Below are 24,498 nucleotides of genomic sequence, written 5' to 3' on the forward strand. Positions count from 1 at the left end.
GCCCCTGAGGAATCTCGTTAAAAATTGCAAATAACAATATTAACCACTTTTTTTCCTATGAATACTTTTTTAAATTACTTAACAAGATCTATAGCAAGCAGAGTAGTATCCATTATTATTCGACAAAACACTTTACCCAATTTTTTAACTGCCTTAGTTCTGCAATCTCTGTACAGGAGCAGTGAACTCTCTGGGGCTCTATAGAAATGCAGAAATGACTCTGACACAGATTTTCAGGCCTTTACAACATTCGAACAGACCTTTTTCCCTACCACTTTTAAGCTGTCAGTTGTTCTTTCCTCTCATGTGTTGTACAAGGGGATGTTGGATTGTGGAAACTATTGTTACCAGATTAATGCATTGTTCCTCAAGCTCCTGACAGGTGGGTATGACTCAGGAAATTATAGATATGATGCTTGAACATCAAGAATTGGTTTAATATTTTAAAAAGGAGACCCGGACATGAAAGGTGACAAGTGAGGATACTCTCTCCCTCCAAGTATCCATATACATATGTGAGTACACACAGCTGCACTGTTGAACTTCAGGCCATTCAGTTTTTCTTGCAGCTCAAGAAATACTCACAAATCCCAACAGCATACAAAAATTGCTACATGGTAATAATGAAGAGGAAAAGAACAGTAGAGGCATCTACGAGTAACTTCTTATTCAGCACACAGATTACTGCGGCTGTTTCACAGGAAGGCACTGCATCTTCTCAGTAGTTTTCGTTGTTCTACAGCTTACTGATTTTCATATATCTTAAAAAAAGAAAAAAAAAAGAAAAAAAAAAGAAAAAAAAGGCTATGGCTGCAGAATTGCAACTTTCTGTTTCAGCTATAAATAAACTTAGTGTGAAATAAAAATAGGCCATGATGGAGACTCCAGCATTCCTTCCAAGTGCTCAGCTTGAACTGGTCAATACAATTTCCCATTATCTAAGAATCAAGTCAAAAAGTGATACTTCTAAACTCTCCAGGAAGAAGCTTGTGCTCCCTTTCATTTTCTTTTGGTGAAAGAGTTATGACTGTTTCAGAAGATTGATTTTGTTCTTACTGTAAAATTCACTCTGTTTGTGTCTTGAAGGAAGTGATTTAAACGTTTTTGGGTTCTGTTTTTATTTTTATTTTTGTTTTGTGGTTTTGTTTTTGGTTTTGTTTTTTATTTCTTAAATAACAACTAGGAATAAATTCTGTCTAACCAGAACACAGCTACATTTCTTTTGTGACTGCTTTGTGACACTTCTGAAAAGCTAATTTGAACCCAGAAATCCAATTTACGTGGATAAATCCCTGGCAATGTCCTGCTCTACTGGACTTTTTTTTAGCAAAGCATTTTAAAAACTGTCAAAACCCCATTACTAAAAGTGTGTGTAAAGCCTCACCTGACATGGTGTTTTACAAATGTGTAAGACAAAAAAAAAAAAAAAAAAAAAAATGGAGAGGAGAGGAAAAATTAAGACTCCTGGGCTAGATCCAGTCCCTTCCTTCATACCTGCGGCAAAATGTTGACCAAGCTGAAGATCTTTAAACTGGGGAGAAGCTGTATGTGCATGAGTCACCACATCAAAATGACTGCAACAGAGTAATTATGGCAGGTCAGCTGCCTAGTGGATATAGAGAGAACAGTGTAAACTTAGAGGACTGGTGCTGAAGCTAAACATGAATTCATTCATGTTCATGTAAACATTGCTTTATTCATGCATAAGCAAGACATGAAAACTAATTTTAGATGCTCAATTCCCTTAAGTGCAGTACAAACACAGCCAGAGAAAAGATGTAATGGGGGGCTATAAATAATATCTATATATATCTATCTATATGTATATATATACACTCATATATATGAGGTACGCATATCAGTGACATATCAATGTAGTAATCTGATATGAACAGAATCTTCCAGAATGAAAACTAACAAATAAAAGTAAGACATGCTTCTGATGTACAATCAATTCCATGTGCCTTTCAGAAATCTCATGAGGATAGAGCAGGTTTGAAATATGCTCTACATTTTACATAAAGGATGAGCACTTGTTCCTTCTTTTAACACCCCCTATTTCTGAAAATCTAGTTATTACACTGGCCCCTGAAATATAAAAACTAAACGTCTCTCTCTGCACCATGTTAGTGAGATCCATCAAAAAAGAAAGCATTAACATAATTTTAAAAAACATCCTTCCCATTTCTGTTTATTAAGCCAAAATGTAATTATCAGAGACATGCTGTACTAGATGTTGCCTTTGCAAACAGACGAGCCCAGCATTGTAAACAGCCTGCTTCCTAACCACATATGCATATTTATGTGCCCATTTGTAAACATTCTTATTTAGTTGATTTTTAGTCATCAGTTTCTAAGACATTTAAACACAGTTTAATTAAATTCCGTGGACTTACAAACAATTACCATATACTCATTTTAGAATATTTTCAGCAGCTAAATGTTCAGTGTGTTAGAATTTTTGTTCAAATTAATGAGAAGTTAAGATAGATGAGCTACCACTTATCTCAGAGAAAGTGTTAAGTACACTAGTAAATTAGTTTATACCAAATTGAAGAGAACAACATATTTTGATACCATTGAGAGATTTTCACCCTTACAGCTACTCAAAAGAACCAGAACTGGCTTACTTGCTGTGGCTTCACAGGGGTAGTCAATATTCAGTCCCAAATGATGAAAGCTGAACTGCTGTGTGGCTCAAGATGTCTCATTAAACAACTAGCTCTGGAACAATACAAGCAAACATAGAAGAAATCAAGGTTAAGATGGTAAAAGGCATCCACTGTTCAATGCTTAATATCTTCCTTGTAAGCATGAAGGTACAGATAGTCTCAAAAAAACATCTGATTAGGGAATAATCACTTAAAATTCAAACCTAAACAAACAGGCCAGAAGACAAAAAGTAGATGAAATACACCCAAAAATTAAAATCAAAGAAGGCGAGAAGGATGTGAATACCATTAACAAGGCTGAATGTTCAGTAATGCCTCCACGTTACTACCCTAGATGTTGCAACCCCTCCATGATCTGGGTCTCCTTCCCATGAGGCAGGCTCCATGTCCCTGTAGGGATAACTCCCAGGCAGTGATATTCACTTTATTTCTTGAAAGAAAAGCTCTTCTGTAAACATTTCCCAGGTATTGAGTGTTTTCCCTCTGCCTTCCAGCCATCTGCTTACACATGTCAACACAAGACAGGTTTTGATGGAGAACGAGGCCAGTTCTTACAAGCCACAACATCTGCCTTCCAGGTTTCCTCAGAATAACAGAGCAAAATCACCATGAACTTCTCGCCTCTTGAGTCTAATTTCCTTTGCCAGTCAACTTGTTACTGCTGGCAGAGATGTCCCTAATTTTAAGCACAATTTTTTGGAAAATAAAAATTTATAGATTTGGCCAATGTTGGTGTTTCAACAGTGGATTGATTTCAAGCTGCTCTGTAAATCATGTTGAAATATTTTAAAGCCTGAATGAATCCTGAACTTGGATGCTCAAAAGTACAATGCAGAAGTCTAAAGAACAGTTAAACGAAGCATATGAATGTAACATCTCTTTTTCAAAAGGAACTAGCTCTAAACCCCAGACTTAGGAAACCAGAGAGAACCCCCAGATGGAAAAAATTACTATGCAAAATGTACAAGCATTCTTTTCAGTGAAGTCAGCAGGGAGGCCTCTCAATAAGTGTGATGAGATAAGGAATTGTGTGAACAATACAGGTTTGAGAGACACAGAACATGTACATGAACAATACAGGTTTGAGAGATACAGAAGAGAACAGTAGAAGAGAAGATAAGAGTAAAGATTGAAGTAAAGTTAAAAATTGGAGGAAAAGTATTGTCTATTCAGAATTTAACCACATAGGAAATCATAACGTAGAACTCAGTTTTGATCACCTCAACCTTACAAACTAGATCTGTGGAGGGTCTTTTTTAAGCAAGATAGTTCAAAAGTTAGCATTCGTTAAACTTCTCCGAAGTCTTCCTAAATGACTACGCAGGAAGTCACACAGAACCAGACATCTTGTCTCTCCCTTGCATGCAATATGCAATGTGTCATAAAAGGCTGCTAAGTTTCCGCTAATTGTTATGCATCTCTAAGCATATTGGTTAGTGCTTCATATTTCCATGAATAGACTTCTATACGACCTATTCTGTCTGTAATTTTCTGTGATGGCAGCTCAGGGGTTTCCTCTCAGCACTCCTGGTTTTACAGGTACTTCTGCAAAACTCTGCAAATGCTATTTCTCTTTCAGTTCACAGCTGCCAGTGGGGAGGTGGGCATTCACAGAAACTGCTGGCCATGTAATTTTGGATGTTTAATTTATTTGCCATAACAGCTTCCTGAATTATTCGAAGTTCCATGTTGAACTGGACTTCACAACAGACACATGATACTAACAAGACAGTTGCATGGCCAGCATCCTTAACTATTGAATCCATTCCAGTTGTCTAACTGCGTTAATTTGATGGTAATTATATTGTAGGGCCCTGCTCTATATGATTATGCACCATCTACTGTAACACTTAATTGCTATCAAGACCTCCATGATGAAACAGTAACAATATATTTTAGTTACAGATCTCACAGTGAGGCATGTAAGACTTTGCATGCATCCATCAAAGTCAATGGCAAATAAGAAATATAAAGGAATATTAAGATAGCTCTTCAAGCTACAATTCATTCTTGTCTGAATCAAACTTAAGAAAGTTTGATTACATCTATTCTGAACCATAATGTCATAAAGACAATCACACAGCAAAGGGAGAGCCAGCACTAGGTCAGTAGGTACCAAAAAATAGATTTGGGAGTTGTCAGCAAATATGGAACACTAAAACCTGTGAGCATGAATAATAGTGCCTAAAGAAGGACATAAATATGAAATAGAATAGAAAGGAAAATTATATCAGTGTGAGTCTATGTGCAATTTGGGACACTCTGGAAACATAAAGAAAAATATTATGTTGACAGCATAAGAACCTGAAGAAGGCCAACGTATTACACAGACTTAATAAAAAAAAAAAAAATAAAAAAAAAAAAAGCACCAATCTCATCACCTACAGCAGCAAATGAACTAGAAAGAAATATAAGGACTGATTCACAGACATGGCAATACTGAACTGGCAAACAGCATGTAACCTAAAGACAATATTTGGAAAGATTTTTCATATATTTGAACAAAGAAGAATTTATCTACAAATATACTTCTATTTTATTTTTTTTTTTCTTTTCCTAGGCTGCATAGCTGTTATCAAATTTTCTCCACAACTCTGTAAAGGAGGCTCTTCTGCTGTTATACGTATGAAGGAAAACACAATGGTATTATATTATTCACAAAGAGAGAGACAGTGAAGACCCACAGGACTTCTGATCTTGCCCCTCTGCCCACTACAGGGCACTGCCAGGCTCCCCTTCTACACATAACAGCTCTAAAGGCAGTCTAGACAAAACCACATTCACACAATGGGTTTTACAATGAAACCCATTTCCTTTTCCCACAGCATTGCCAGAGCAGGACTGAAGACCCTGGGCTGGTCTGGTTGGGCCAGCTGCCTCCCAAAGATTTCAAGTGATTAAAGCTGGTAATAAATAAGTAGGCCTGCCAGTGAAGAAGGAATTAGGTTTTGGTACTGAGTTTAAGGATTTCTTCTCAATGGTAACTATTTATTTATTTTTTTTAAGAGTTTATAGCAAAATGGAGATGTTTTAAAACTGCAGAAATTGAAGAGAGAGGTAATAGAAGCTGATGATTTGAATTTAAAATTGGTAACTTTTAAGTTGTCTGCAGCTTAAAAATCAATAATTTTCAAAAAAGTGTGATGGACTCAGGGTGACTCTCATCTGCTGAAGTAAAGCAGGAAGAGATGTCACAGCCTTTGGAGCAGCAACCTGGTGCTTTCATATTCCCAAGAATGAGTGCAATGGGCTTTGAGAGAGAAAACACAAGCTGGAAATCTATGTTAAACTGAAGCAATAGAATCTATAGTATTGCCAGTGATAGCAAAGAACAGAAATGTTTAGATTGTCATAATTATAATGAAGTACTTGTTGTAAACAATTCCTACAGGAGGTTTTGAAGGTACAACCAAATACTGTGAACAGCAAAATTTAAATTCTTCTAAGTGCACAATACTGAGGATAGGAGAAAAGGAGAACAGTTCTGAATAGCGCATCTGCTGACCTCAGCTCATACTTGCACAGGCAAGCCTTTCAACTCCCTCTTCAACCCTGAGTTTTCCACTGAAAAAGATGGCTTAAGCTGTAGGTTTACTTGGACTTGAGCTCTCCTGTCCTCTTCACACTATGATGAAGCTGTGTCTTCCTCTCTACCAAGTGAATAGTCTCATCAAGTTAGACCTCTCAAGGAAAAAAAAAAAAAGTCTTACTACAATTGAAGCCTTCTGAAAACACTTTACTCAAAGAGAGGGTACTTAACAAGAGGGAAAAAGATAATAAACAGAAGATTCCAATACAAGAGTATCCAAGGAGATTTAAAAAAAATTAAAAAAAAAAAAAAAAAAATCACAATAGGACTAGGACTTAGCATGCGGATTTGGCTAAATATAATCTAGATGCCCCTGAGTGTTATGAAACACTGAATGATCGAAGAGTCAACACTGATCAAAGAGCTGACATTGATCGAATCACCAAATGAAGAAGAAGTTATTGGTAGGTAAATATGAAAAAAAAAAAAAAAAATCCAAAGTATTCCCCAGTAGATTTCAGCACAAGACACAGTGTAAATGGGAAGGCAAAAGGAAAGACGGAAGGCATGAAAAGGGGAAAAAATGCATATTAAAAAGAAAAGAATGATGGGCAAGTAATAATCCCATCAAAAAGCAGCTGAACAGAAAACCTAATTATTAGGAATCTGTTACAAAACACAAGCTGAGACAAACATCTAAAAGCCCATTCTTTTTTCCTACATGGCTCACACTGCTGTAGTATCTGAGCATGTCAAATCCCTGCATGCATCTATTCTCACAACACTCTGAAATGGAGTAATACCGCTATTTCTTTTTAAAGAACAGAGAACTGAGGAAATGTCATGCTAAGGCCAGCACCCCCCCAGAGGAGTTTGTGTCTTACTTTCATTGATGCAACCCAGGTGTTCACCTGGAAATCAAACACAAAATCTGTGAAAACCAGGGAACTGGATCTAAGCCCAAGGTTTACCTTTTCTAAACTGAGGAATTCATCACAAAACAAGACTCTTCCCCTAGAGGGCAACAGTGTTAGAGATGGAAAAAGCAGGGCAATAAGGCAGCACTGTCCCTCAGATTCCTCTCATTGTTAATATTTTATAAAAGAGATAAAAGAAACTTTTCAGTCCATGACAGAGGCAGGACTGGAAGCAACAAGATACAAAAATTACTCTAGGGGCATGCAGTAATCAAGATAAAACCAAAATGCAATCACAAAACACCACAGTGTCGAAAGCCCACTGCTGAATCAAATCTACTGTTAAGAACTAAACAAAAGAAAAAAAAAAAAAAAGCCTCTCTTCAGCAATTACACTAAAGTCAGATAATGGCTGCTGGGCTGTCCTTAATTCCACTGAGTAATTTTTCCACATTCCTGGATGGCAGTGCCTTCTCCTAGAAGCAATAATTCTCACATCCATAGAGGTGCATCTCGCCTGTGCTGGGGGACAATAGCTCTCATGAGCAGCAACCGTAGATGCATGGTATATACACACCAGTGGCAGCCACTCATAAATTAGAGTCATAGGCTGTCTTAGCCTGCTGGCATCTCTTTCACATAATTTAGATCCATTTACCAGCTGTATCTCCTCGTCCCTCATTTGCTGTTATTCATTAAACAGCTAATATATTATTTCCCATCAGCACCCTCCCTCATCGCCACAGTACTCGGGGGTGGGTGGGGGGGTGTGCTTTGCTACAGCTGTAAATGAGAACACCATGGTCTTTTCACTCTTCTGACAGTGACTCCACTTTTAAGCTGTTAGTGCTCAACTCCTTACCTCCCTGCCAAGAGAAATGCTGCTTAAACAGCTGTTGCACAGGAAAGAAAAAAAAAAAAAAGGCATGAAAAAACAATAAGAAGCATAAATGTATCCTGAGAAACAGGAGAAACAGTGCTGAACACAATAGTTGACCAAGTCACAGCCAACAGACTGAAACAAGGAAAATTGAGCTGCATTTAACAGAGGCATTCAAAAAAGAGCATTGCTGGCACTCTCAGACACATTGCAACAATAAACTTTCTGATCCAGTTTCCACCAAAAGCCAGAGTACTAAGCACAAGTAAAGACATGCCAAAGTGTTTCAGAGCATGTGCAGTGAGAACTTTCACAGTGCTGTAATATCAAATCTTGCTTGAGTGTTAGGTAGACTCCAGAGGCTTTCAGAGCTCCTACAGTTAACAGCTTCTGGTTAAAGACAGCAAGGACACCATCAGCAAGCAGTTACCAGTGCCGCTTCCTAGAGCATCTGGAGTAAAACAAACTTTTCATAAACCCATGGCAACAAATATATGTCATTATTAAATTTCTCACAGAAAATGTACATGTATTTTATTTTTTAAACCAGCATTGAAGTATCTCAGCCACCTACTTCAGCTCTACCTCTGTCTCATGCTCAATATCCCTGGCAACACTGGCACCCTACATCCCCCTGACCGTTTCCACTGAGGCATAATCTCACAATTCCTCCCGTACAAAGCAAAGAATTAACTGTGTTATTGCCCATGTCCATGTACCAAAAACGTGTTTTTAGATATCCAATGGAGACATCCGGTGCCCAACATTATCACTAGAACTTGAGTGGATTGATGTTTTTCCCTGAATAGAAGGCTCAAAACAGGTGAAAGCTCCCTCTCAAAGAATCATTTTGAATAAATTGAATAAATAGAAGTATTTTTGTTTAAGAACGTAAAAATATTTTATTTCAGCCCAACATTTCAATAGATTTGGATAAACTTCGTAAGTATTCCATGTCTTAAAAATTTTTGGGTTTTTCAACTTCTTGCCCTGAGCTGGGAATAAAATACTGAAATTACTCAAGTTTCTCATGGACTAAAAATGCTGTTGTCTCAGCTCTACCGGCTGCTAAAAAGCCTTTCTTAAGAAAGTCTGTATCAGAATAAAAATAATCAGATCCCATCAGTCCAATCCATTATCCTAATCAGCTTGATCATCTGGGATAGACTATACCAACATGCCTCTTGCAGGCACTATTATCACTCAACCTCATTTCAGCTAAGTGCATCAAACAAGCAAACAAAAAAAAAACAAAAAAACAAAAAATCCCCAACACACACACGCACAAACACACAAAACAAAGCAAAGCAAAAAAAGGTTAATGAAAAAAAAAAAGCTAATATGATTATGCTGTGTATGAGACACCCTGCAGCTGATTAAGTGACTGAGATCAGATACGAAAGTTAATCTTGTAAACATCTGCATATTAAAAACATGCAGATCTAAAACTGGCCATTCCTACACTGAAGATATGGCAAATTCTTCACAAATTCACAAAGTAAGCCCAGCCCTGAAAGCAGCAACACATGTGCATCAACACAACATTGGACCTGCTTATTTTGCTGCAAGGAACCCTCGGGGTGTCCTGTAATGTAGTGCTACATACCTTTACACTCCTAGTATGCTTTCCCATATTTTCCTATATTATTTTGCAATCATAATCTCTTCATTCTAATATGCCAAGGGCATTACTTACAGTATTAGGATATATTTAAAACCTCTGTAAATGATTGGTAGAGATTCCCAAAGTGACACTTCCCTAAAATTTCTAACCACATTAGAAATTAAACCAGAAAGAAGAAGAAATCCATCTTTCCCTTGAGAAAAATTCCTGTGTAATCAATGGAAAATACCGCAGTTCTGCAGATTTTCTTTAATGGCCTTATACAGTTACAGTTTTGCTCCTACCTTGTAAAATATAACAGCAACATCCCTGATTAAATTAGTACAAGCTTCTGAAGTCATCTTTGGAGAAAAAAAAAAATGAATTTTTTTATAATTCATGAAGAAATCTCAAAAGCTATATGTAGTTGAAAAATCTTTCAGCGATGCATACCGACGCATATCAATGCATAAAATAAGTGCTGTTTAAATTAAGAGCTAGTAAAGAGTTCCATACTCTTAGGAACTAAATGTTTGTGGAAAGGTATGCTTGGTGCTACAGCAACATTATGTAGCAGTGTGTAGCTGTACATGTAGCAGCATATAGATAGCTGCGTTTGATATGTACATAGTAGCAGTTACTAAGCAATATTTATCCATTCACATATCAAATCAGAAGAAAAAGGAGCTACTTGTAAGGAGTTAGTTAAATATACATCTACATGTATGTATCTATTGTATAAGTACATGTGAAAGTGTCTCTTCTGAAAACAGGCAAGAAACATGGACATATGAGCAACGCAGTTTTTCTGAGGAAAATTAGATTTCAGAATACTACTACAAAGCGTAACAAAAAATCTTACACTTTGTTGCTCTTTCACATAAATCAAGAAAGAAAAAAACCATATTACATTAAAAATGCTCTTCATCAACATCTTTGAAGCACAGTGGAGTCATCCTGTCTTAATGGCAGAAGTATGAGAGAGAAAGAAAATAAAGTAGTTTTTATTTATAAGTAATTTCCACATTGAAACGTTTCACAGATCTGAAGCTATTGAGAGACAGAGAAGTACTGGCCAGAAAACAGACATAGCAACCCTGGGAGGACTTCTAGAAGCAAGTGCTAGTGACACTTCACTCTGGCCACTATTTTCTTGTAAAACATAAGCCTTGATTTCTTGACCTAAATAGCATGATCTGTAAATATGAAGGGAGTTGCTGACTTAGAATAATTCTTCACACAGACCATAATCCTTCAGCAGAAGGAAAACATGCTGCCAGAAGAGTTTACACATTGACCCCACTAGTATTAAGTTACTGGTTCTGCCTTTATCAAATGAAGAACTTGTTTTTCCCACTGCACACACACCCTTACTGAACTGCAAAAGACTGCAGCAGCTCATTCAGGCTCTCAGGAAAAGTCCACGACTAGCTTTAAATTTATTTTGTTGGGTTTTTTTTTAACCTAGAAGAAATTTTACATCTATAGTCTAGAGTGCTAAGTGAACAGACAAATCAGTTCAAGAATAAACAACGTCTCAAAGGCAACTCAGTGCTCAAAAGCACTCCACTATGTGCATGAAACTGAGGGAACATGACTCAGCCTTAGAAAGAAGTGTGAAATAAATATATCTTTTCTTCACTCACTGGGACTTACAGAAATTCCTTGAGCACATTTTCTTATTCCATTAGACTTATTCCACTTATTCCCTAATACAGCATTTGCATTAGTCAAGGGTTTTTGGCAGCACACTGGTTAAAGCAGTATTTCAGTATGAGACCTTCCAGATATTTAGCCCAATGCACCAAAAAACTCTGCATTTATTGTGTTAGCACAGGACCATTCACATGGCTCATGCACAGCAAGCTTCACATACCATAATCACTGCTCCAGTACTTTAGAGATGATTTGTCCAGACCCCTGAGCTTAACCCACAGCCTGCGACCGTGTATTTTAGCAGCACTTCTCTACGTTTCACTCTTCCCACATCTTTATTGGCATGAGTAACAACCTAGAAATGAGAAATGGCCTGCAGTGAGCAAACAGGAAAGGCACTTCCATACATAGACTATCTTTGTAATGAAGCAGTCTTTTTTGTACACTATTATCCAGACTATTGAAAGTTTATACAGTGATTTAGCATCCTGTAAAAGCGTGCTCTGGAGTAGTTTTGGGGCAACGATTCTCAAGGGGACAGTCTGGGATACAAGTGTTTTGAGCACCCTATGCATCAAATACTCAACTGAGAATGAGTTTTTAGTTGCCAGCAAACTATTGTCCAAGAGACCCTTGTTCTGCAGGGTCACTGAGTTCATACCAGAGAGATCTTGTATGTCCCCAGGCACAAGACTGGGTGGGTTCCACAGGGTCCCTTTACAAGGAGCTTTTGAATGGATTGTGCCAGGTCTCAGAAGTGCTCCATCAGGGAAGCACAGCAAGAGGAACACTGTTTAAATTTGCAAGATTTGCTCCGTCTAATAAAGAAACGTAAATCTTTACAAAAGGCCAGGAAATAAACTCTGCTTCTGACTCTTAACCTCTAAAGAAAGAGCTCTGGAGTCCTCGTTCAGATCCCTCTTTGAAATGAGAGGGTATTTCACTGGGAAGTAGAGAATTTGTTGAACCTCGGCTTAGAGGGGGGGAAATAAATCATTAGGAAAGTAACACAGAGAGAAAAATAGCAGCTTGGAAAAATCTCATTTGAAAACCTGTTTGACTGAAGAAAAAAAAGCTGTGAGCCTCACAGAAATAAATAAATAAAGCACAGGAAGAAAGCCATCATTAAATCCAGAGCCAGAAAAAGGAACATTTATGAGAAATTGTAGTCAGATAGGGTTCCCTTTCCTCCAGAAAACAGACTTGCAAGCAGGTTTTGCATGACAACAAAAATAAGTGCAGAATCATATACTGAATATACAGTGGATTTAATAACAGTGGTAAAGAGAATAAAAACCATTCCACATGAAACGTATTTCTTCCTATAGGAAAAAAAAAAAAAAAAAAGCTTGAGATGCTTTCCCCATTTTTTGCTAAAGGGTACTGCTTTCTAGATACAGACTCCCCCCTGGCAGGGGGGTTGGAACTAGATGATCTTAAGGTCCTTTCCAGCCCTAACTATTCTATGATTCTGTGATTCTGTACATCCTGTCAAAATCACATTTTTCATTCTCATCACAAAACTTTTGCATACATGGGACCAAGCCCTACATGTTTATCTCAAGTACTTTGCTGCTCCAGACAAGAGGGAACTATTGTTACTACACGCTTCCCAGGGGTCTGCTGTTCTAGCACCAAACCTCGAACACTCCATTCCTACACCAGATTTCCTCCCACTCATTTTCTTCTGATGACTCTGACACTACCACCGAGAGCATCGTACTTTTCCCCATAACCTATGAACTTGGATTAATTTAACTGAATGAAAATAGATGAATTATTCTGGATTTATACTTTTTCAAAGCCGAAAAAGTTCTTAGTTCAGATCCAGGAAGGGACATGTCACATCATACATTTTTCTTAAAACAACAATTTAAATCAAGGTACAGCAAGGCGAAGCAAGCTATCAATTCTGAGTTTTCATTGTCTGTAATCTAGAAACTAACAAAAAAAATAAAAAAAGAAAGAAAAGAAAAAGAAAGGAAAATAATACTTTGCTTTACAAAAAATGAAAATAAAAAGGCAAGTGCAGAGAGCAGGCTGTAATTTGAGTACCTGTGCTGGAGATTTAGTGACCAGAATAGGAGCTCTGACTGTTTTAATCTGCCACTACCACATATCTGTTTTCACGGGGTTTATAATACGAAGGAACCAGAAGCACACTAATCACTATAACTGTTTAAACTTCTGATTAATGGCAAATTCAAACTAAATTTATCAAATGAAATGTTCCCTCTGTTTGTCTTATATATACACTCAACCTTGAAATATTTTTTAACACTTTTCTTCTTCTCAAATTTCATATACTGCATAAATATTCATAAGTGTAATTAACACTTATTATAGAAATCACAGCCCAGAAGACATTGCCAAAGATTTTTAAATGGACTACAAAGCAGAATGAAAGCTTTACTATTCTGCACTGACAGCAGTAGTCATTACAGTTCTCCATCTCTATATCCATCCTTCAAAGACCTATACATACATCTCTAAACACATATCTACTATGAAGACAAAAGTTATATCTTTAAATTGATATGTAGTAATACAAAATACAATCCTAAGCAAAGAATTCTGCACCTTTCATATCAGGTCAAGCAAGCCCCACACAGAGTACACACAATTTATTGTGCACAAGTTCACATTTTGTGCTCTAGTTACCAGCCTGTTGATTACTGTTGTTTCCAAAGAGAATGCTGTGGAGCATGCGCTCCATGAGCTGTAGCAGGAACGGGTCACCTGGGATGAACTAGGGAGGTCACCCACAACAGGCCCAAAGCTAGGAAGACAGCAAAGAGGAAACCTCATGCACCAATGCAGAAGACATGTCTGCCACCTGCCAACTGCCAACGTTTCCTCACTGCTCAATGGTTTACTGTCCCCCATCCCTTCCACATACCACTGGTGCTGGTTGCTCAGAAGAGCTGAGAGCACATCTGGCCCACCATGGCAAGACTAGGTGTATGGTCCCTGTGAACAGGTCTCATGAACTCTTTAGTACTGGGGCTCAAACATCTATTAGCATTTCTTCTTAATACAAACAAGGTTACAGTAAGTAAGGCTCATTGTGGAAGTAAAGTAAGAAGTGAGGTAAATACCCATGACTTGTAGAATTTGTAAATTATGCTTTACCAAATGCTGTTCCCAAGTACCAATTTATGGATATTTTGCCTGTTAATCACAGAGGGTCATCTCCTAGGAGAAGGCAGAACAAAATTACTTTTCCTAGATGTAACCAAATCTACAAGACCCTCAGAGCATAGTTATTTACAGAAACAGTTCCATTTCTTTAAAAGCAGAAGATACCAAATCCTGTCTCCTGCTAACCCACGGCCCTCTGCAGTAATACTCCCTTCTTCTGCTTTTGTATTTTGTGCATCTCCACAAAAGATACTTATTTTCTCTACTCCCTGTTGTGGTTTAACTCCAACTGGCAACTAAGCCCCACACAGTTGCTCACTCACTTGCCCCTGGTAGGATGAGGGAGAAGAACTGGAAGAGTAAAGTGAGAAAACTTGTGGGCTGAGACAAACACAGTTTAATAAGTAAAGCAAAATCCATGTACACAAACAAAGCAAACCAAGGAATTCATTTACCACTTCCCATCGACAGGCAGATACTCAAACACCCCTAGGAAAGCAGGGTTCCATCACACCTAACGGTTGCTAACACACCTAATGGTCACACTGAACTACCCCTGTTCCTCCTTCTTCCCCCAGCTTTACATGCTGAGCATGAAGCCATACAGTTTGGAATATCCCTTCGGTCAGACAGGATTAGCTGTCCAGCTGTGTCCCCTCCTAAATCCTCATGCACACCCAGCCTACTCTCAGTGGGGTGGGGAGCAGTAGAGGTCTTGACTGTGCAAGCCCTGTTCAGCAGTAACTGAAACATCCCCAAATTATCAACAGTGTTTTCAGCACCATTTCCAAAACACAGCCCTTTACCAGTGACTATGAAGAAAATTAACTCTACCCCAGCCAAAACCAGCACGCTTCCACAGCACAGAAAAGCCAGAGGGGAAGATCCTCTTCATAAGAACTTTATATACAAATCTAGTGCAAAGACTTGAGTAAAAACACAGTCTGCATCTTCATGTTTTATTCACCCTCATAAATATGCTCAGTGTCTTAAAAGGGTTTTTTTTTTTGCCCTCTTTTTTAAACTGAAAAAAATATGAAGAATAAGGGTTAGATTCCCAGGCAGTTTAGTTCTGCAAAGATCAAAAGTCTTCTGTGCCTAAAATCAGCACACAATTATTTTTTTTTTTTTAGATTCCCCATGTAACTGCAAAAGTTGGTTCTCCCTGACAATTCTTAATTAAAATGTCTTGATATTTTCTCCACGTTTTAGAAAAGGAAAAAATTAAACATCAAAAAAAGCCTGTTTCCATCACTGTATTTTAAGTGTCTTCCTGTACTTGAGCTGTACTTTCAAGGTGATTATTAACCAGTCCTATAAAAAATCAACTTATTCTTTATTCTTTTAGGAAGACAGTTAATAGGTTACATTAACAGCATTTCCTCAATTTTCCAGTTGAATTCAAACCTGTTTTAGAGTGATTTGTAACACAGCACATGATTTCAGCAGATGCCTGTTTTAGCAGATATTATTAGCTCTGAAACCATGCATAAACTCTCAGAAGGTCAGAGGAGGATTAAAAACTGACAGTAAGAGGCTCAAGTAAATGTAGGTAAATACATCAAACAATCTGTTTAACATAGACACCACATGAGTTATTAGTGTCACCTCTGAAGAGAAAGTCAAATCTAAACAGGGAAATACTGATTTTTGAAACTCAAGTGCAGCAAATTTTGTTTAGATGAAAGAAGAGAGAAAGGAAGAAAATCAAGGCAATAGCATGACTGACAGTTATTACAGCCAATTCTGCAACATGGCAGCAACATGCAGAGGACTCTCATCTCCAGCGCCTTTATCTCAGGAATCCCAGTACTTATGTCCATGAAATAAACACATCTGTAGTGAAAACTCCAAAAATTCTCAATTAAAATTAGCTGCTGTGACATATTACAGGCAGAACATAAACAACCCCCAGTTCCCATGCCACAGCTCTCTGTTGAGGCTTTGCTAACACAGGGATTAAGACTCAAACGTCACCTGCTCGTAAATCTGCAGAAGGGGAGGGTAATCAAGTCTCTAAATTCTTTCACAACCTCAGCTATATCCATAAAGGCTAGGATTGCCTATGAAAATCTCTTTAAACCTGCAGCTAAAGGTTGTGGTCCAAAGCCACAGCATGAGCATCTCAGACTGATCTAGAAGCACACGAGATGCCATTCTCACTCTGCCTTGTTTTTTGGACACTGTCATTTTCTTTGCCGAGAGAAACCAGGCGCTCTGTAGCATATTTTCCTCTAAAGTCAGTCAATTTTATTGAAAAATCCATCACAGACTTTATGTTACTATGAAGAGTTTTAGCTCACTCATTTTGTAAAATTTCAGTAATATTTGAGGTCTTTAGAGAAGAAACTGCTTGTTAATGTACTTGCGCATGCTCTAGCAGGAACCAACCTCAAATTTTCATGCTTATGCCTAGGTATTAACTCAGATATACTGACAGTGGCAAATAAATATAGTCTTCCCTAAAAATACTGTCAGGAAAGTCAGAAGTTATTTAATGTATTCTCTTGCAAATAGCTTTCAGCTTACAGTAACACAATTCTGATGGGGATCCTGGATACCAACTTGGTACTAGAAAAAGGGAGCCTTAATTACTCATACACAGTTCATCAGAATAGAAAGGTCAGGTTTGGATCTACACAGTCCAAATTGTAAAGTGAGCTTCTATGCAAAGAACACAGTAGAAGTCTTCTCCATATAGCAATCTGAGTTCTTATTCACACAAAGAATTATCTATTATAAGCAAAAGAGCTTCCTTCAAATTGTTTTCCTATTACTTTGAACAATATTGTTGAATCCACTATGAAGAATATGGCACAAAGCTTGTATATTCTTCTCTTTCATCAACAAGTCCTTTATATCAACATGTATCGTAAAGAAACAGGAGGATGAAAAACATACTGCTTTTTCCGTAACACACCTTTCTAAGCTTAGGCTAAAAAGTCATACCTAAACAGAAGTCAGAATGCAGCAAAAACTGGAAGTCCCGTTTTACTTTGAAAAGCAAAAGCTAAACAAACAGAAAAGAAGCTTAATTTCTAGTGGCAATATATCCATATTTATTCCATTGTTAAAATATAAGAGATTTATTTGCTATATTTGATTTTGATTTTTAGAACATCAAAAACAAAGTACACTGAATAACTTAAGCTCTAATGCATTTCCCTGAATGGAACATGCTCTCATGAGAGGTAAAAGAATCAGTTTACATTGAGAAAATGGACAGTAAGAAAGAAAGATTTCTTTAAACACAACTCACCAATACAACTTACAATGTCTGGCTTTATGTAAACTCCTATAAATTTGTTTTTCATATTTTGGCTAATGTAAAACTCTTGTAGCTGAACCACAATGGCATTCAATTCTTATGCGTGAAGAATTTGAACCACTGGAAACAAGCAAGAAGCATCTTGCATACAGCTGGAGAAAGGGAAGAAGATTTCAAATAATTAATCAAAAGTAGGAAAGAATTATGAACTAGTTCTCTGACACTTTGAAAGAAATGCTGAATGGAGTACAAGGCAGTTGCAGTCTCTTCAAATTTAGTTGGTATCATCAGCATGAACACTAAAACACTGTATTTCAGAGATGAGGGCAATATTCAACAAACAATAATATTCTCCTTGTGTTCTCACCATATGCAAACTGAAGTCACAGTTCACACATACAAAGGACTATCAATATAACTGCACGTTTTGACTTCTGTAGTTTTTACACAATACTAGAAGTATATTGACGCAAGAGATCAGCTTTACTTAAAAAGATTAGAGAAGCAGAAATGAAGATTCAGCCAAAAAGAAGAAAACCCTTTATTCTTAACTAGCAACTTTGATGCTTGGTAAAACTATTGTGATGGGAGAGAGACAGTTAAAAGCATCAGTCTCTTTGTCAGAAGTTTGCACGTTCCCAGGTTTAATTTCAGAAATGCCAGAATTCAGGAGTAGGGCAGATTTAACATTTGTAATGTGGAAGACAATGTACCAGTCATATGCTGATCAGCATGCTTTGATTTAGGAATTAAAGCATCTAGATGTATTATTATTACAAATGATCTACCTGTTTTAAACTACTAATGACATTAATTTATTCATGACTTGTACTGAAACAAAAGTGCAGTCAACTGTTTAGACAACGAGTCAAGGGATGGTAACAACATAGCTGTCACAAAAAAATGCCTTGCTTGCTCCAAGACACTACTGGAGTCCAACCAAATTAGAAGCAAGTGGTCAAAAAAAGAGGCAAAAGACAGCTCACACTGACGAGCTTAGATCAAATGTCCTGAAGCTCTCTGCAGGGTCTCTGCTTAGAAAGGGCTGGTAGAAATGCCATTTCCCTTATTATAATAAAATTATTCTTTTTAAAAAGTATTTTAAAAGGGCAGGAAGGTAGGGGGTTTCTCCATGCACACCGATAGCCTTACTCAGCCTGGATACCTGCCAGCAAAAGTAAACGAGGGACATGAGAAATGGTCTTTGTATCTAGAAAATATCACACACACACTGCTGGTTTGCCCTGAATGAGCCAACCAATGCCAATTAATGCAGAGCCAACAAGACTGTACCAGATTTCATCATGTAGGAGGCTAAATGGCAAATTTAAAATTACAAAGCAAGAAAATCAAAAGTAGAGAGCTTGGAACTTATCAGCTGTATGTGTGTTTAGGGATGGCTGAAGGAAATGTTATTACTCTTCAGATGTAGTCCTGAGGACATTAAACTATAGCAGTTATATACCTAATCTGCACAGGTGCTTTGATAAATCCTACAAATGCCTAACTTAACCATATATTGTATAAATATCTTTAAGATACCCAACTCTCAATCTATTAGAGTGTAATTTCTTTCCAGGAGTAACTGAATCTTGAACATATTGATGAAAAACCACAAAGAGAAAATACAACAAAGGCCAGCAATTACCAAAAGAAAAAACAAAAACCAAAAACCAAAAAACGCACAGAATATTATTTTTAACAGTCAACAAGTTCTTATGCTCCATTCCATATATTCACTACTGGAAACTCAGAATACCTTGAAGTTAACTCAGGAGTCATTCAAAGTCATTTTCACTCCTGTCACAAGAACTCATTTTTGCTTCCAGATAAATAGAAAGGACATAAATTCACAGGGGAGGTTCCCTTTCTCATATTTTTTCTTTTATTTATTTTTAATTCTTTCCGTCAAAAAGCTTTTGGTATTGTTTCGGGAACATCCATTATCCTTCAAGACTAAAAACTATATGAAAGTTTTGCAACCTTCTGATATATCATTAATGAGGGCAGTTCTTCCAATGTGAAAGAGCAGAAGAATCAACGAGGTCTTATAAATACATTTTTATGCATGTCCAACTTTATACTTGTATCACCTCTTTTGGCCAAAATTTCTATTGAAAACTCAAGGACCATTTCAGATATGGCCATTCTGATTAATAACTGATTCAGTTATAGATATTCTGATTAAACTACACCAATTTTAATCAAAACTTCATAATTTTGTCCAAGTTGGAGTCAGTGGTGGCCACACACACACATGCAGATACCTCAATGCATTTTTGACATGCAGTCTGCATTGTGAATGGGAAATTTAAATTTCATAACAACTTAATTCGAATCTGGTAAAATAAAGTGTTACAAATGCACATCTTCCCCACATGCAGTGCTTGGTCTGCATCCAAATCTAAACCATTTCTTCTAGAGAAATTTATCTAGAAAAGGAACAGAATCTCCTCCTCAAGAGAAAACACCCACTCCAGAGTCCTCATAATAATGGTAACTGTCATACATAAGGTATATTGTCATAATTTTTCTTGGAATATGTAATTAAAAGATAAATTTTACGTTGCACTTCCTATTGAATTATCATTCATATTTAGACTATCCAATTATGCATTAAGAGACAATTTTTATACTTTTTTTAAATGTACACATTATTCTGTTTTAAAATGTAAATACAATTTCATTTTATATCTTATCGAGAGAAGAATGTCCCAGATAGGCTGCTCTGCACCTACAGTAACTGACATCTGCCAGCAGTTCACATTCTGGTTAGGAAATGTCCTTTAGATTTATTGTGTTTTGTTTCATTTTTCAACTTGCCTCACCAGTTTATTTTCTAAGTACGGAATGTCACGGTACCAGCTCTGAGTGCAGATTAACTGGTGCACACTATTTGACAGTTGCAGCACTGTGAATGTCAGTACTTCTCTCTGCTGGGCTTCTTTGTTTAACAACATTCAAGCTGTATGACAGCAAGAGACCTCTTCATTCCATCTTCCTGCAGCCCCCTCAGAAGTCCAACATTTACATGAAAGAGAGAAAAGAAAATAATTTTTTTTTAAAAATGATAAAATTATGTGCATGGGTGTCAAAGCAGAAACAAAGCCACTGTAGTTGTTAGCAGTTGTCCACCTCATTCTCTCACCATTTCAACTTTTCATTGTCCATATTTGCAAAAAGACCTCCTCATACAGTTCTCAGAGACTAAAGCTGCACGTTTTTCAAGCCCATTCAATAGCCAAAACTTCATAGAACAGATCAGGATATTTAGGAAAGCTGTAGCCTAGATGCTGTGCTGCAGATGCACATTACTCCTGTGCCTGCAAAGGCCAAAAACTAGCTTTCACTCCGTTTACTTTCAGTGACCAGCAGACAAGCAGTTTTATTTCCATTCATACCCCTTCTGGCAAAGAAATGTATGTACATATATGTATTTGATCATACATATCTATATTAGTAATAGTGTTATTTTTTGTTTCACATCACAACCACAATGCTGGGTCACATTTTAGGTACTCTTAAAATTTTCCAGGGACCACAACACACCAAAAACATCCCAAAGAAAAGCTGGTTTTCTCCAACCAGGGCAACATCTCCTGCTCTGTCCTCTCAACATTTTCACTTCTCTCAGTAGCCAATAAAACTCCTACATTTATTGCAGCTCTCATTCTTGGTGGTCTACGAGCTCTCTGTCTTCAAGGCTAAAAAAGCTATTGATATTTATTTTTCCTGTTTGTTTTCACTTTTACTTTTAAGTGTTTAAAATACATTGTCCCAAGGTAAATGCAGAATATATTCTGGCCCCTTTGTTTTTACCATAAAGAAGGCTTGAGGCACCTTTGCCCCACAGTATAAATAAGTGCCAGATCTCTACTGTGCTTTCAGCTTTGAAGGGCTCAGAAAGAGATAACTACCCTAAATGTACAAGAAACGAAACTTGAAATTTTTAGCGGTTGAAAAAATGTTTTTCCATGCTTCCTAACAATGAAGCTTTTCAAATTCCATGCCAGCCAAAACAGCTAAAGCAAACTGAGCATTAGTATGCAGCCATTATTTACTCCTTTATTTTAATATATAACAGTGACGGTGAGTAGCCATAACTCTGTGAACCACATAAAAAGTTTGTCACAAAAGGTTGTGTGTTCTGAACTGCAATGAACTGTGCTCCGGTACAGTTTTAACAATGCATTTAAAAACAAATATTTTTGTTACTCAGATTGTTCTAGAAGCAATTATGATAGTGACTGAAAACATAAGCTTACTGGAGTTTGGAAAGCTGTAGAGATGAAAATGTAAGAACTAATAAAGAGCAGATTTTGTGTTATTACACAGAGTAAAAGAGATCAGCAATGACAAATTCTCCCTTGAAGGAGACATATGCCAGAACATAGTGAAGTGGGAAATAAGAAAAATGGGATTGAGGTCACCTCTACTTAACCTTTCCTGGGAAGGAAAATGCAGGTAACCCAGAAAGCTGTCAAAATGCAGGATCAAATGAAAAGTGATTCCACTCAATAAAGTTGCCTAAAGGTCAACAGTTACAGCAAAAATGAATCAAATGGGGGAAGGTGAAAGGGGGGAGGAGATGAAAGATTTCAAATGAGGTTAGCTATATCCAAGACATGAAAAAGACTCCAGTTACACTGAACAAAATCTCTGACACTATCGTTGCCCTTTGGACTTATACAGTGAAGAACTGGATTGGCTGGTGGCACCAGGGAGCTCCTACTTCAGCTTCAGAGGGGTTTACATTGGTAAGTACCTCCACTGCATTCTTCAGCTGTTATTTTTTCCTCCAGACTAATAGTTTTAATCACTATTAGACAACATCATTGCTTTTAGCTCCAGATCTTGATGGTATTACCAGACAAATAAAACACCACCCCACCCACCCCACCCATTCTCCTTAATTGTTTTGTTTTGAGGATTTGTGGGGGTTTTTTGTTATTGTTGGTTTTGTGGTGTTGTTAGGGTTTGTTCTGTTGGGTTTTTTTTCCTTTTTTTGGGGGGTGGGGGGTTGTTTGGGTTTTCTGTTTGTTGCTTTTTTTTTTTTTTTAGAGCATAAATGAAGTCATTGCCAAGACTGAGGAGTTTTTAATAACAGTCTAGAACATACAAACAGTTTTTTAGATCTTTAAAGGAAGTTGGAAGACTTACTGTAGTAATGTCTCAACAGGGCTAACTATTACTGACGTTACTAAATATAAACACAAGGATAAGGCTTTGCAGTATCTAAGGTCCAGAATGTTAGTCTTCATGACAGGAGACCAGGTGCTCCTGACAGAAAGGATATTTGAATCCTGAGGGAAATAATCGCTAACAATTTAAGTAGAAGGATTATTGGGAAGGTTTAGTTTTTTTAAAAATTTTATATGATGGGAGAGAAAAAAACATATTACTAAGTGTATGCCTTGATTCTATGGAAAATTACTATTATGCTCAAGAAAAAAATCAGTATCAAATCCAAATCTCAGTGTGCCCACTAAAAAGCATCCAAATCCATCAACTGTTCTTCTCTCAAATCCTATGAAATTGAAACAATCAATGACACTGCACTGCACTGGTACATTTAGGAGCAAGTTATAACCTGATTCTTGGTTTTAACTGTATAATGACAAATTGTAAGAAAAAAAAAATTATAGCAATCAAGTGAGGAGCAGCTTCATTTTGAAAGTTTAGAGAGTAATATCACATTGGACTGCAAAGATAGATTAGCTTGAAATTTGTTCTGTAATTAATTCCCTCGAGAGAAATCTATTTGCATGCAAAAAGAAGGAGACTTAATTAATAGCCAAGTATATTTAAATTGATATATCAGCTACTCACTGACAATTGTAGCTTCATTCTATGTTGAAACCTAGCACAGCACTGACTAGCTTTTTTACAAGGTGAAACAAACCTGTAGAATAGATCTTCTGTAAGTAAAAAAAAAAAAAAATAATGAAATTGCTCTGTTTGGATTTCAGTACCCACTAGATATGGAATAATTGAGATGGATATTATACTGAAAATATTAGAAGGTTTTTTTTCATTATGAAGGGAATACAAGTGGGAGAACACCAGTGGTTTCTGCTAAATTACTAAGTTGTATGAATCCTTTTGCATATCTCCAAAGAACCATCTTATTATTTCTAGTAATAATCTTGTCACAAAAGAAGGGTATATGTTAACAATAAATGCTAAAGACAAAATTAATACAAAGTAAGAATCACATAGCTGGACTTGAACTGTCTAGTAACGGGGCTACTAAATACAAGGAATCAGCAGCCCAGCTAGTGAGTCTTGTCATCTCTCACTGTATTTTATACAAAGTCAAATTTGCTAGGGGTGACCCAAGAAAAGCCATTAGGCAGATAAGAAGCATTCAATGTGAGACTCCACTAAAAGGCATTATTAATAGGACCTTTAAAACAATATTTTAAGTCTAGCAAGTGTGGAATTTGAGATGTCAAAGAAATCTGGAGCCCTTACCAACCTGAATGACACTGCAAGTATATATGGACTTTCACAGATGCTTAAATTCCTAGAAAAGTCCAAGCACACACACACTTTACTGCACTTCTCATGCAGCTGTAAACTAAAGCTTTAATCAGAGCTCTCAGCTGAGACAAGTCTTCTCAAGGTAGAAAAGGGTTTGGAGAAGTTTTTTTCCTGGCACTGTTTAAGCTCATGGCTGAGAAAATAAAGTATTTCATTCTCCTAGGGTGTCAGTCTGACTCCTTTGGGAAACCTTGCTTTCAATGAAACAAGTGAAAAGCATAACCTTAAAACACCACAAAATTTCTATGATCATAATAAATCTCTTCCAGCTACTAAAATTGCTCTGGTT

At 37.0% G+C, this 24,498-nt stretch overlaps 1 long non-coding RNA gene across 1 annotated transcript in view; it reads right to left on the bottom strand.

The window, feature by feature from the left end:
• Positions 1-416: 416 nt before the first annotated feature.
• Positions 417-24,498, bottom strand: part of LOC136010931 (uncharacterized) — an 89,092-nt gene continuing 65,010 nt past the window's right edge. Inside the window, exons 2-3 of the long non-coding RNA XR_010611080.1 lie at positions 2,631-2,724; positions 417-761 (exon numbers count right to left, since the gene is read on the bottom strand). This is a non-coding gene — a long non-coding RNA (uncharacterized LOC136010931). The remainder of the gene's footprint in view (positions 762-2,630; positions 2,725-24,498) is intronic.

The sequence above is a fragment of the Lathamus discolor genome, chromosome 3, assembly GCF_037157495.1.
Source record: "Lathamus discolor isolate bLatDis1 chromosome 3, bLatDis1.hap1, whole genome shotgun sequence".
NCBI lineage: Eukaryota > Metazoa > Chordata > Aves > Psittaciformes > Psittacidae > Lathamus > Lathamus discolor.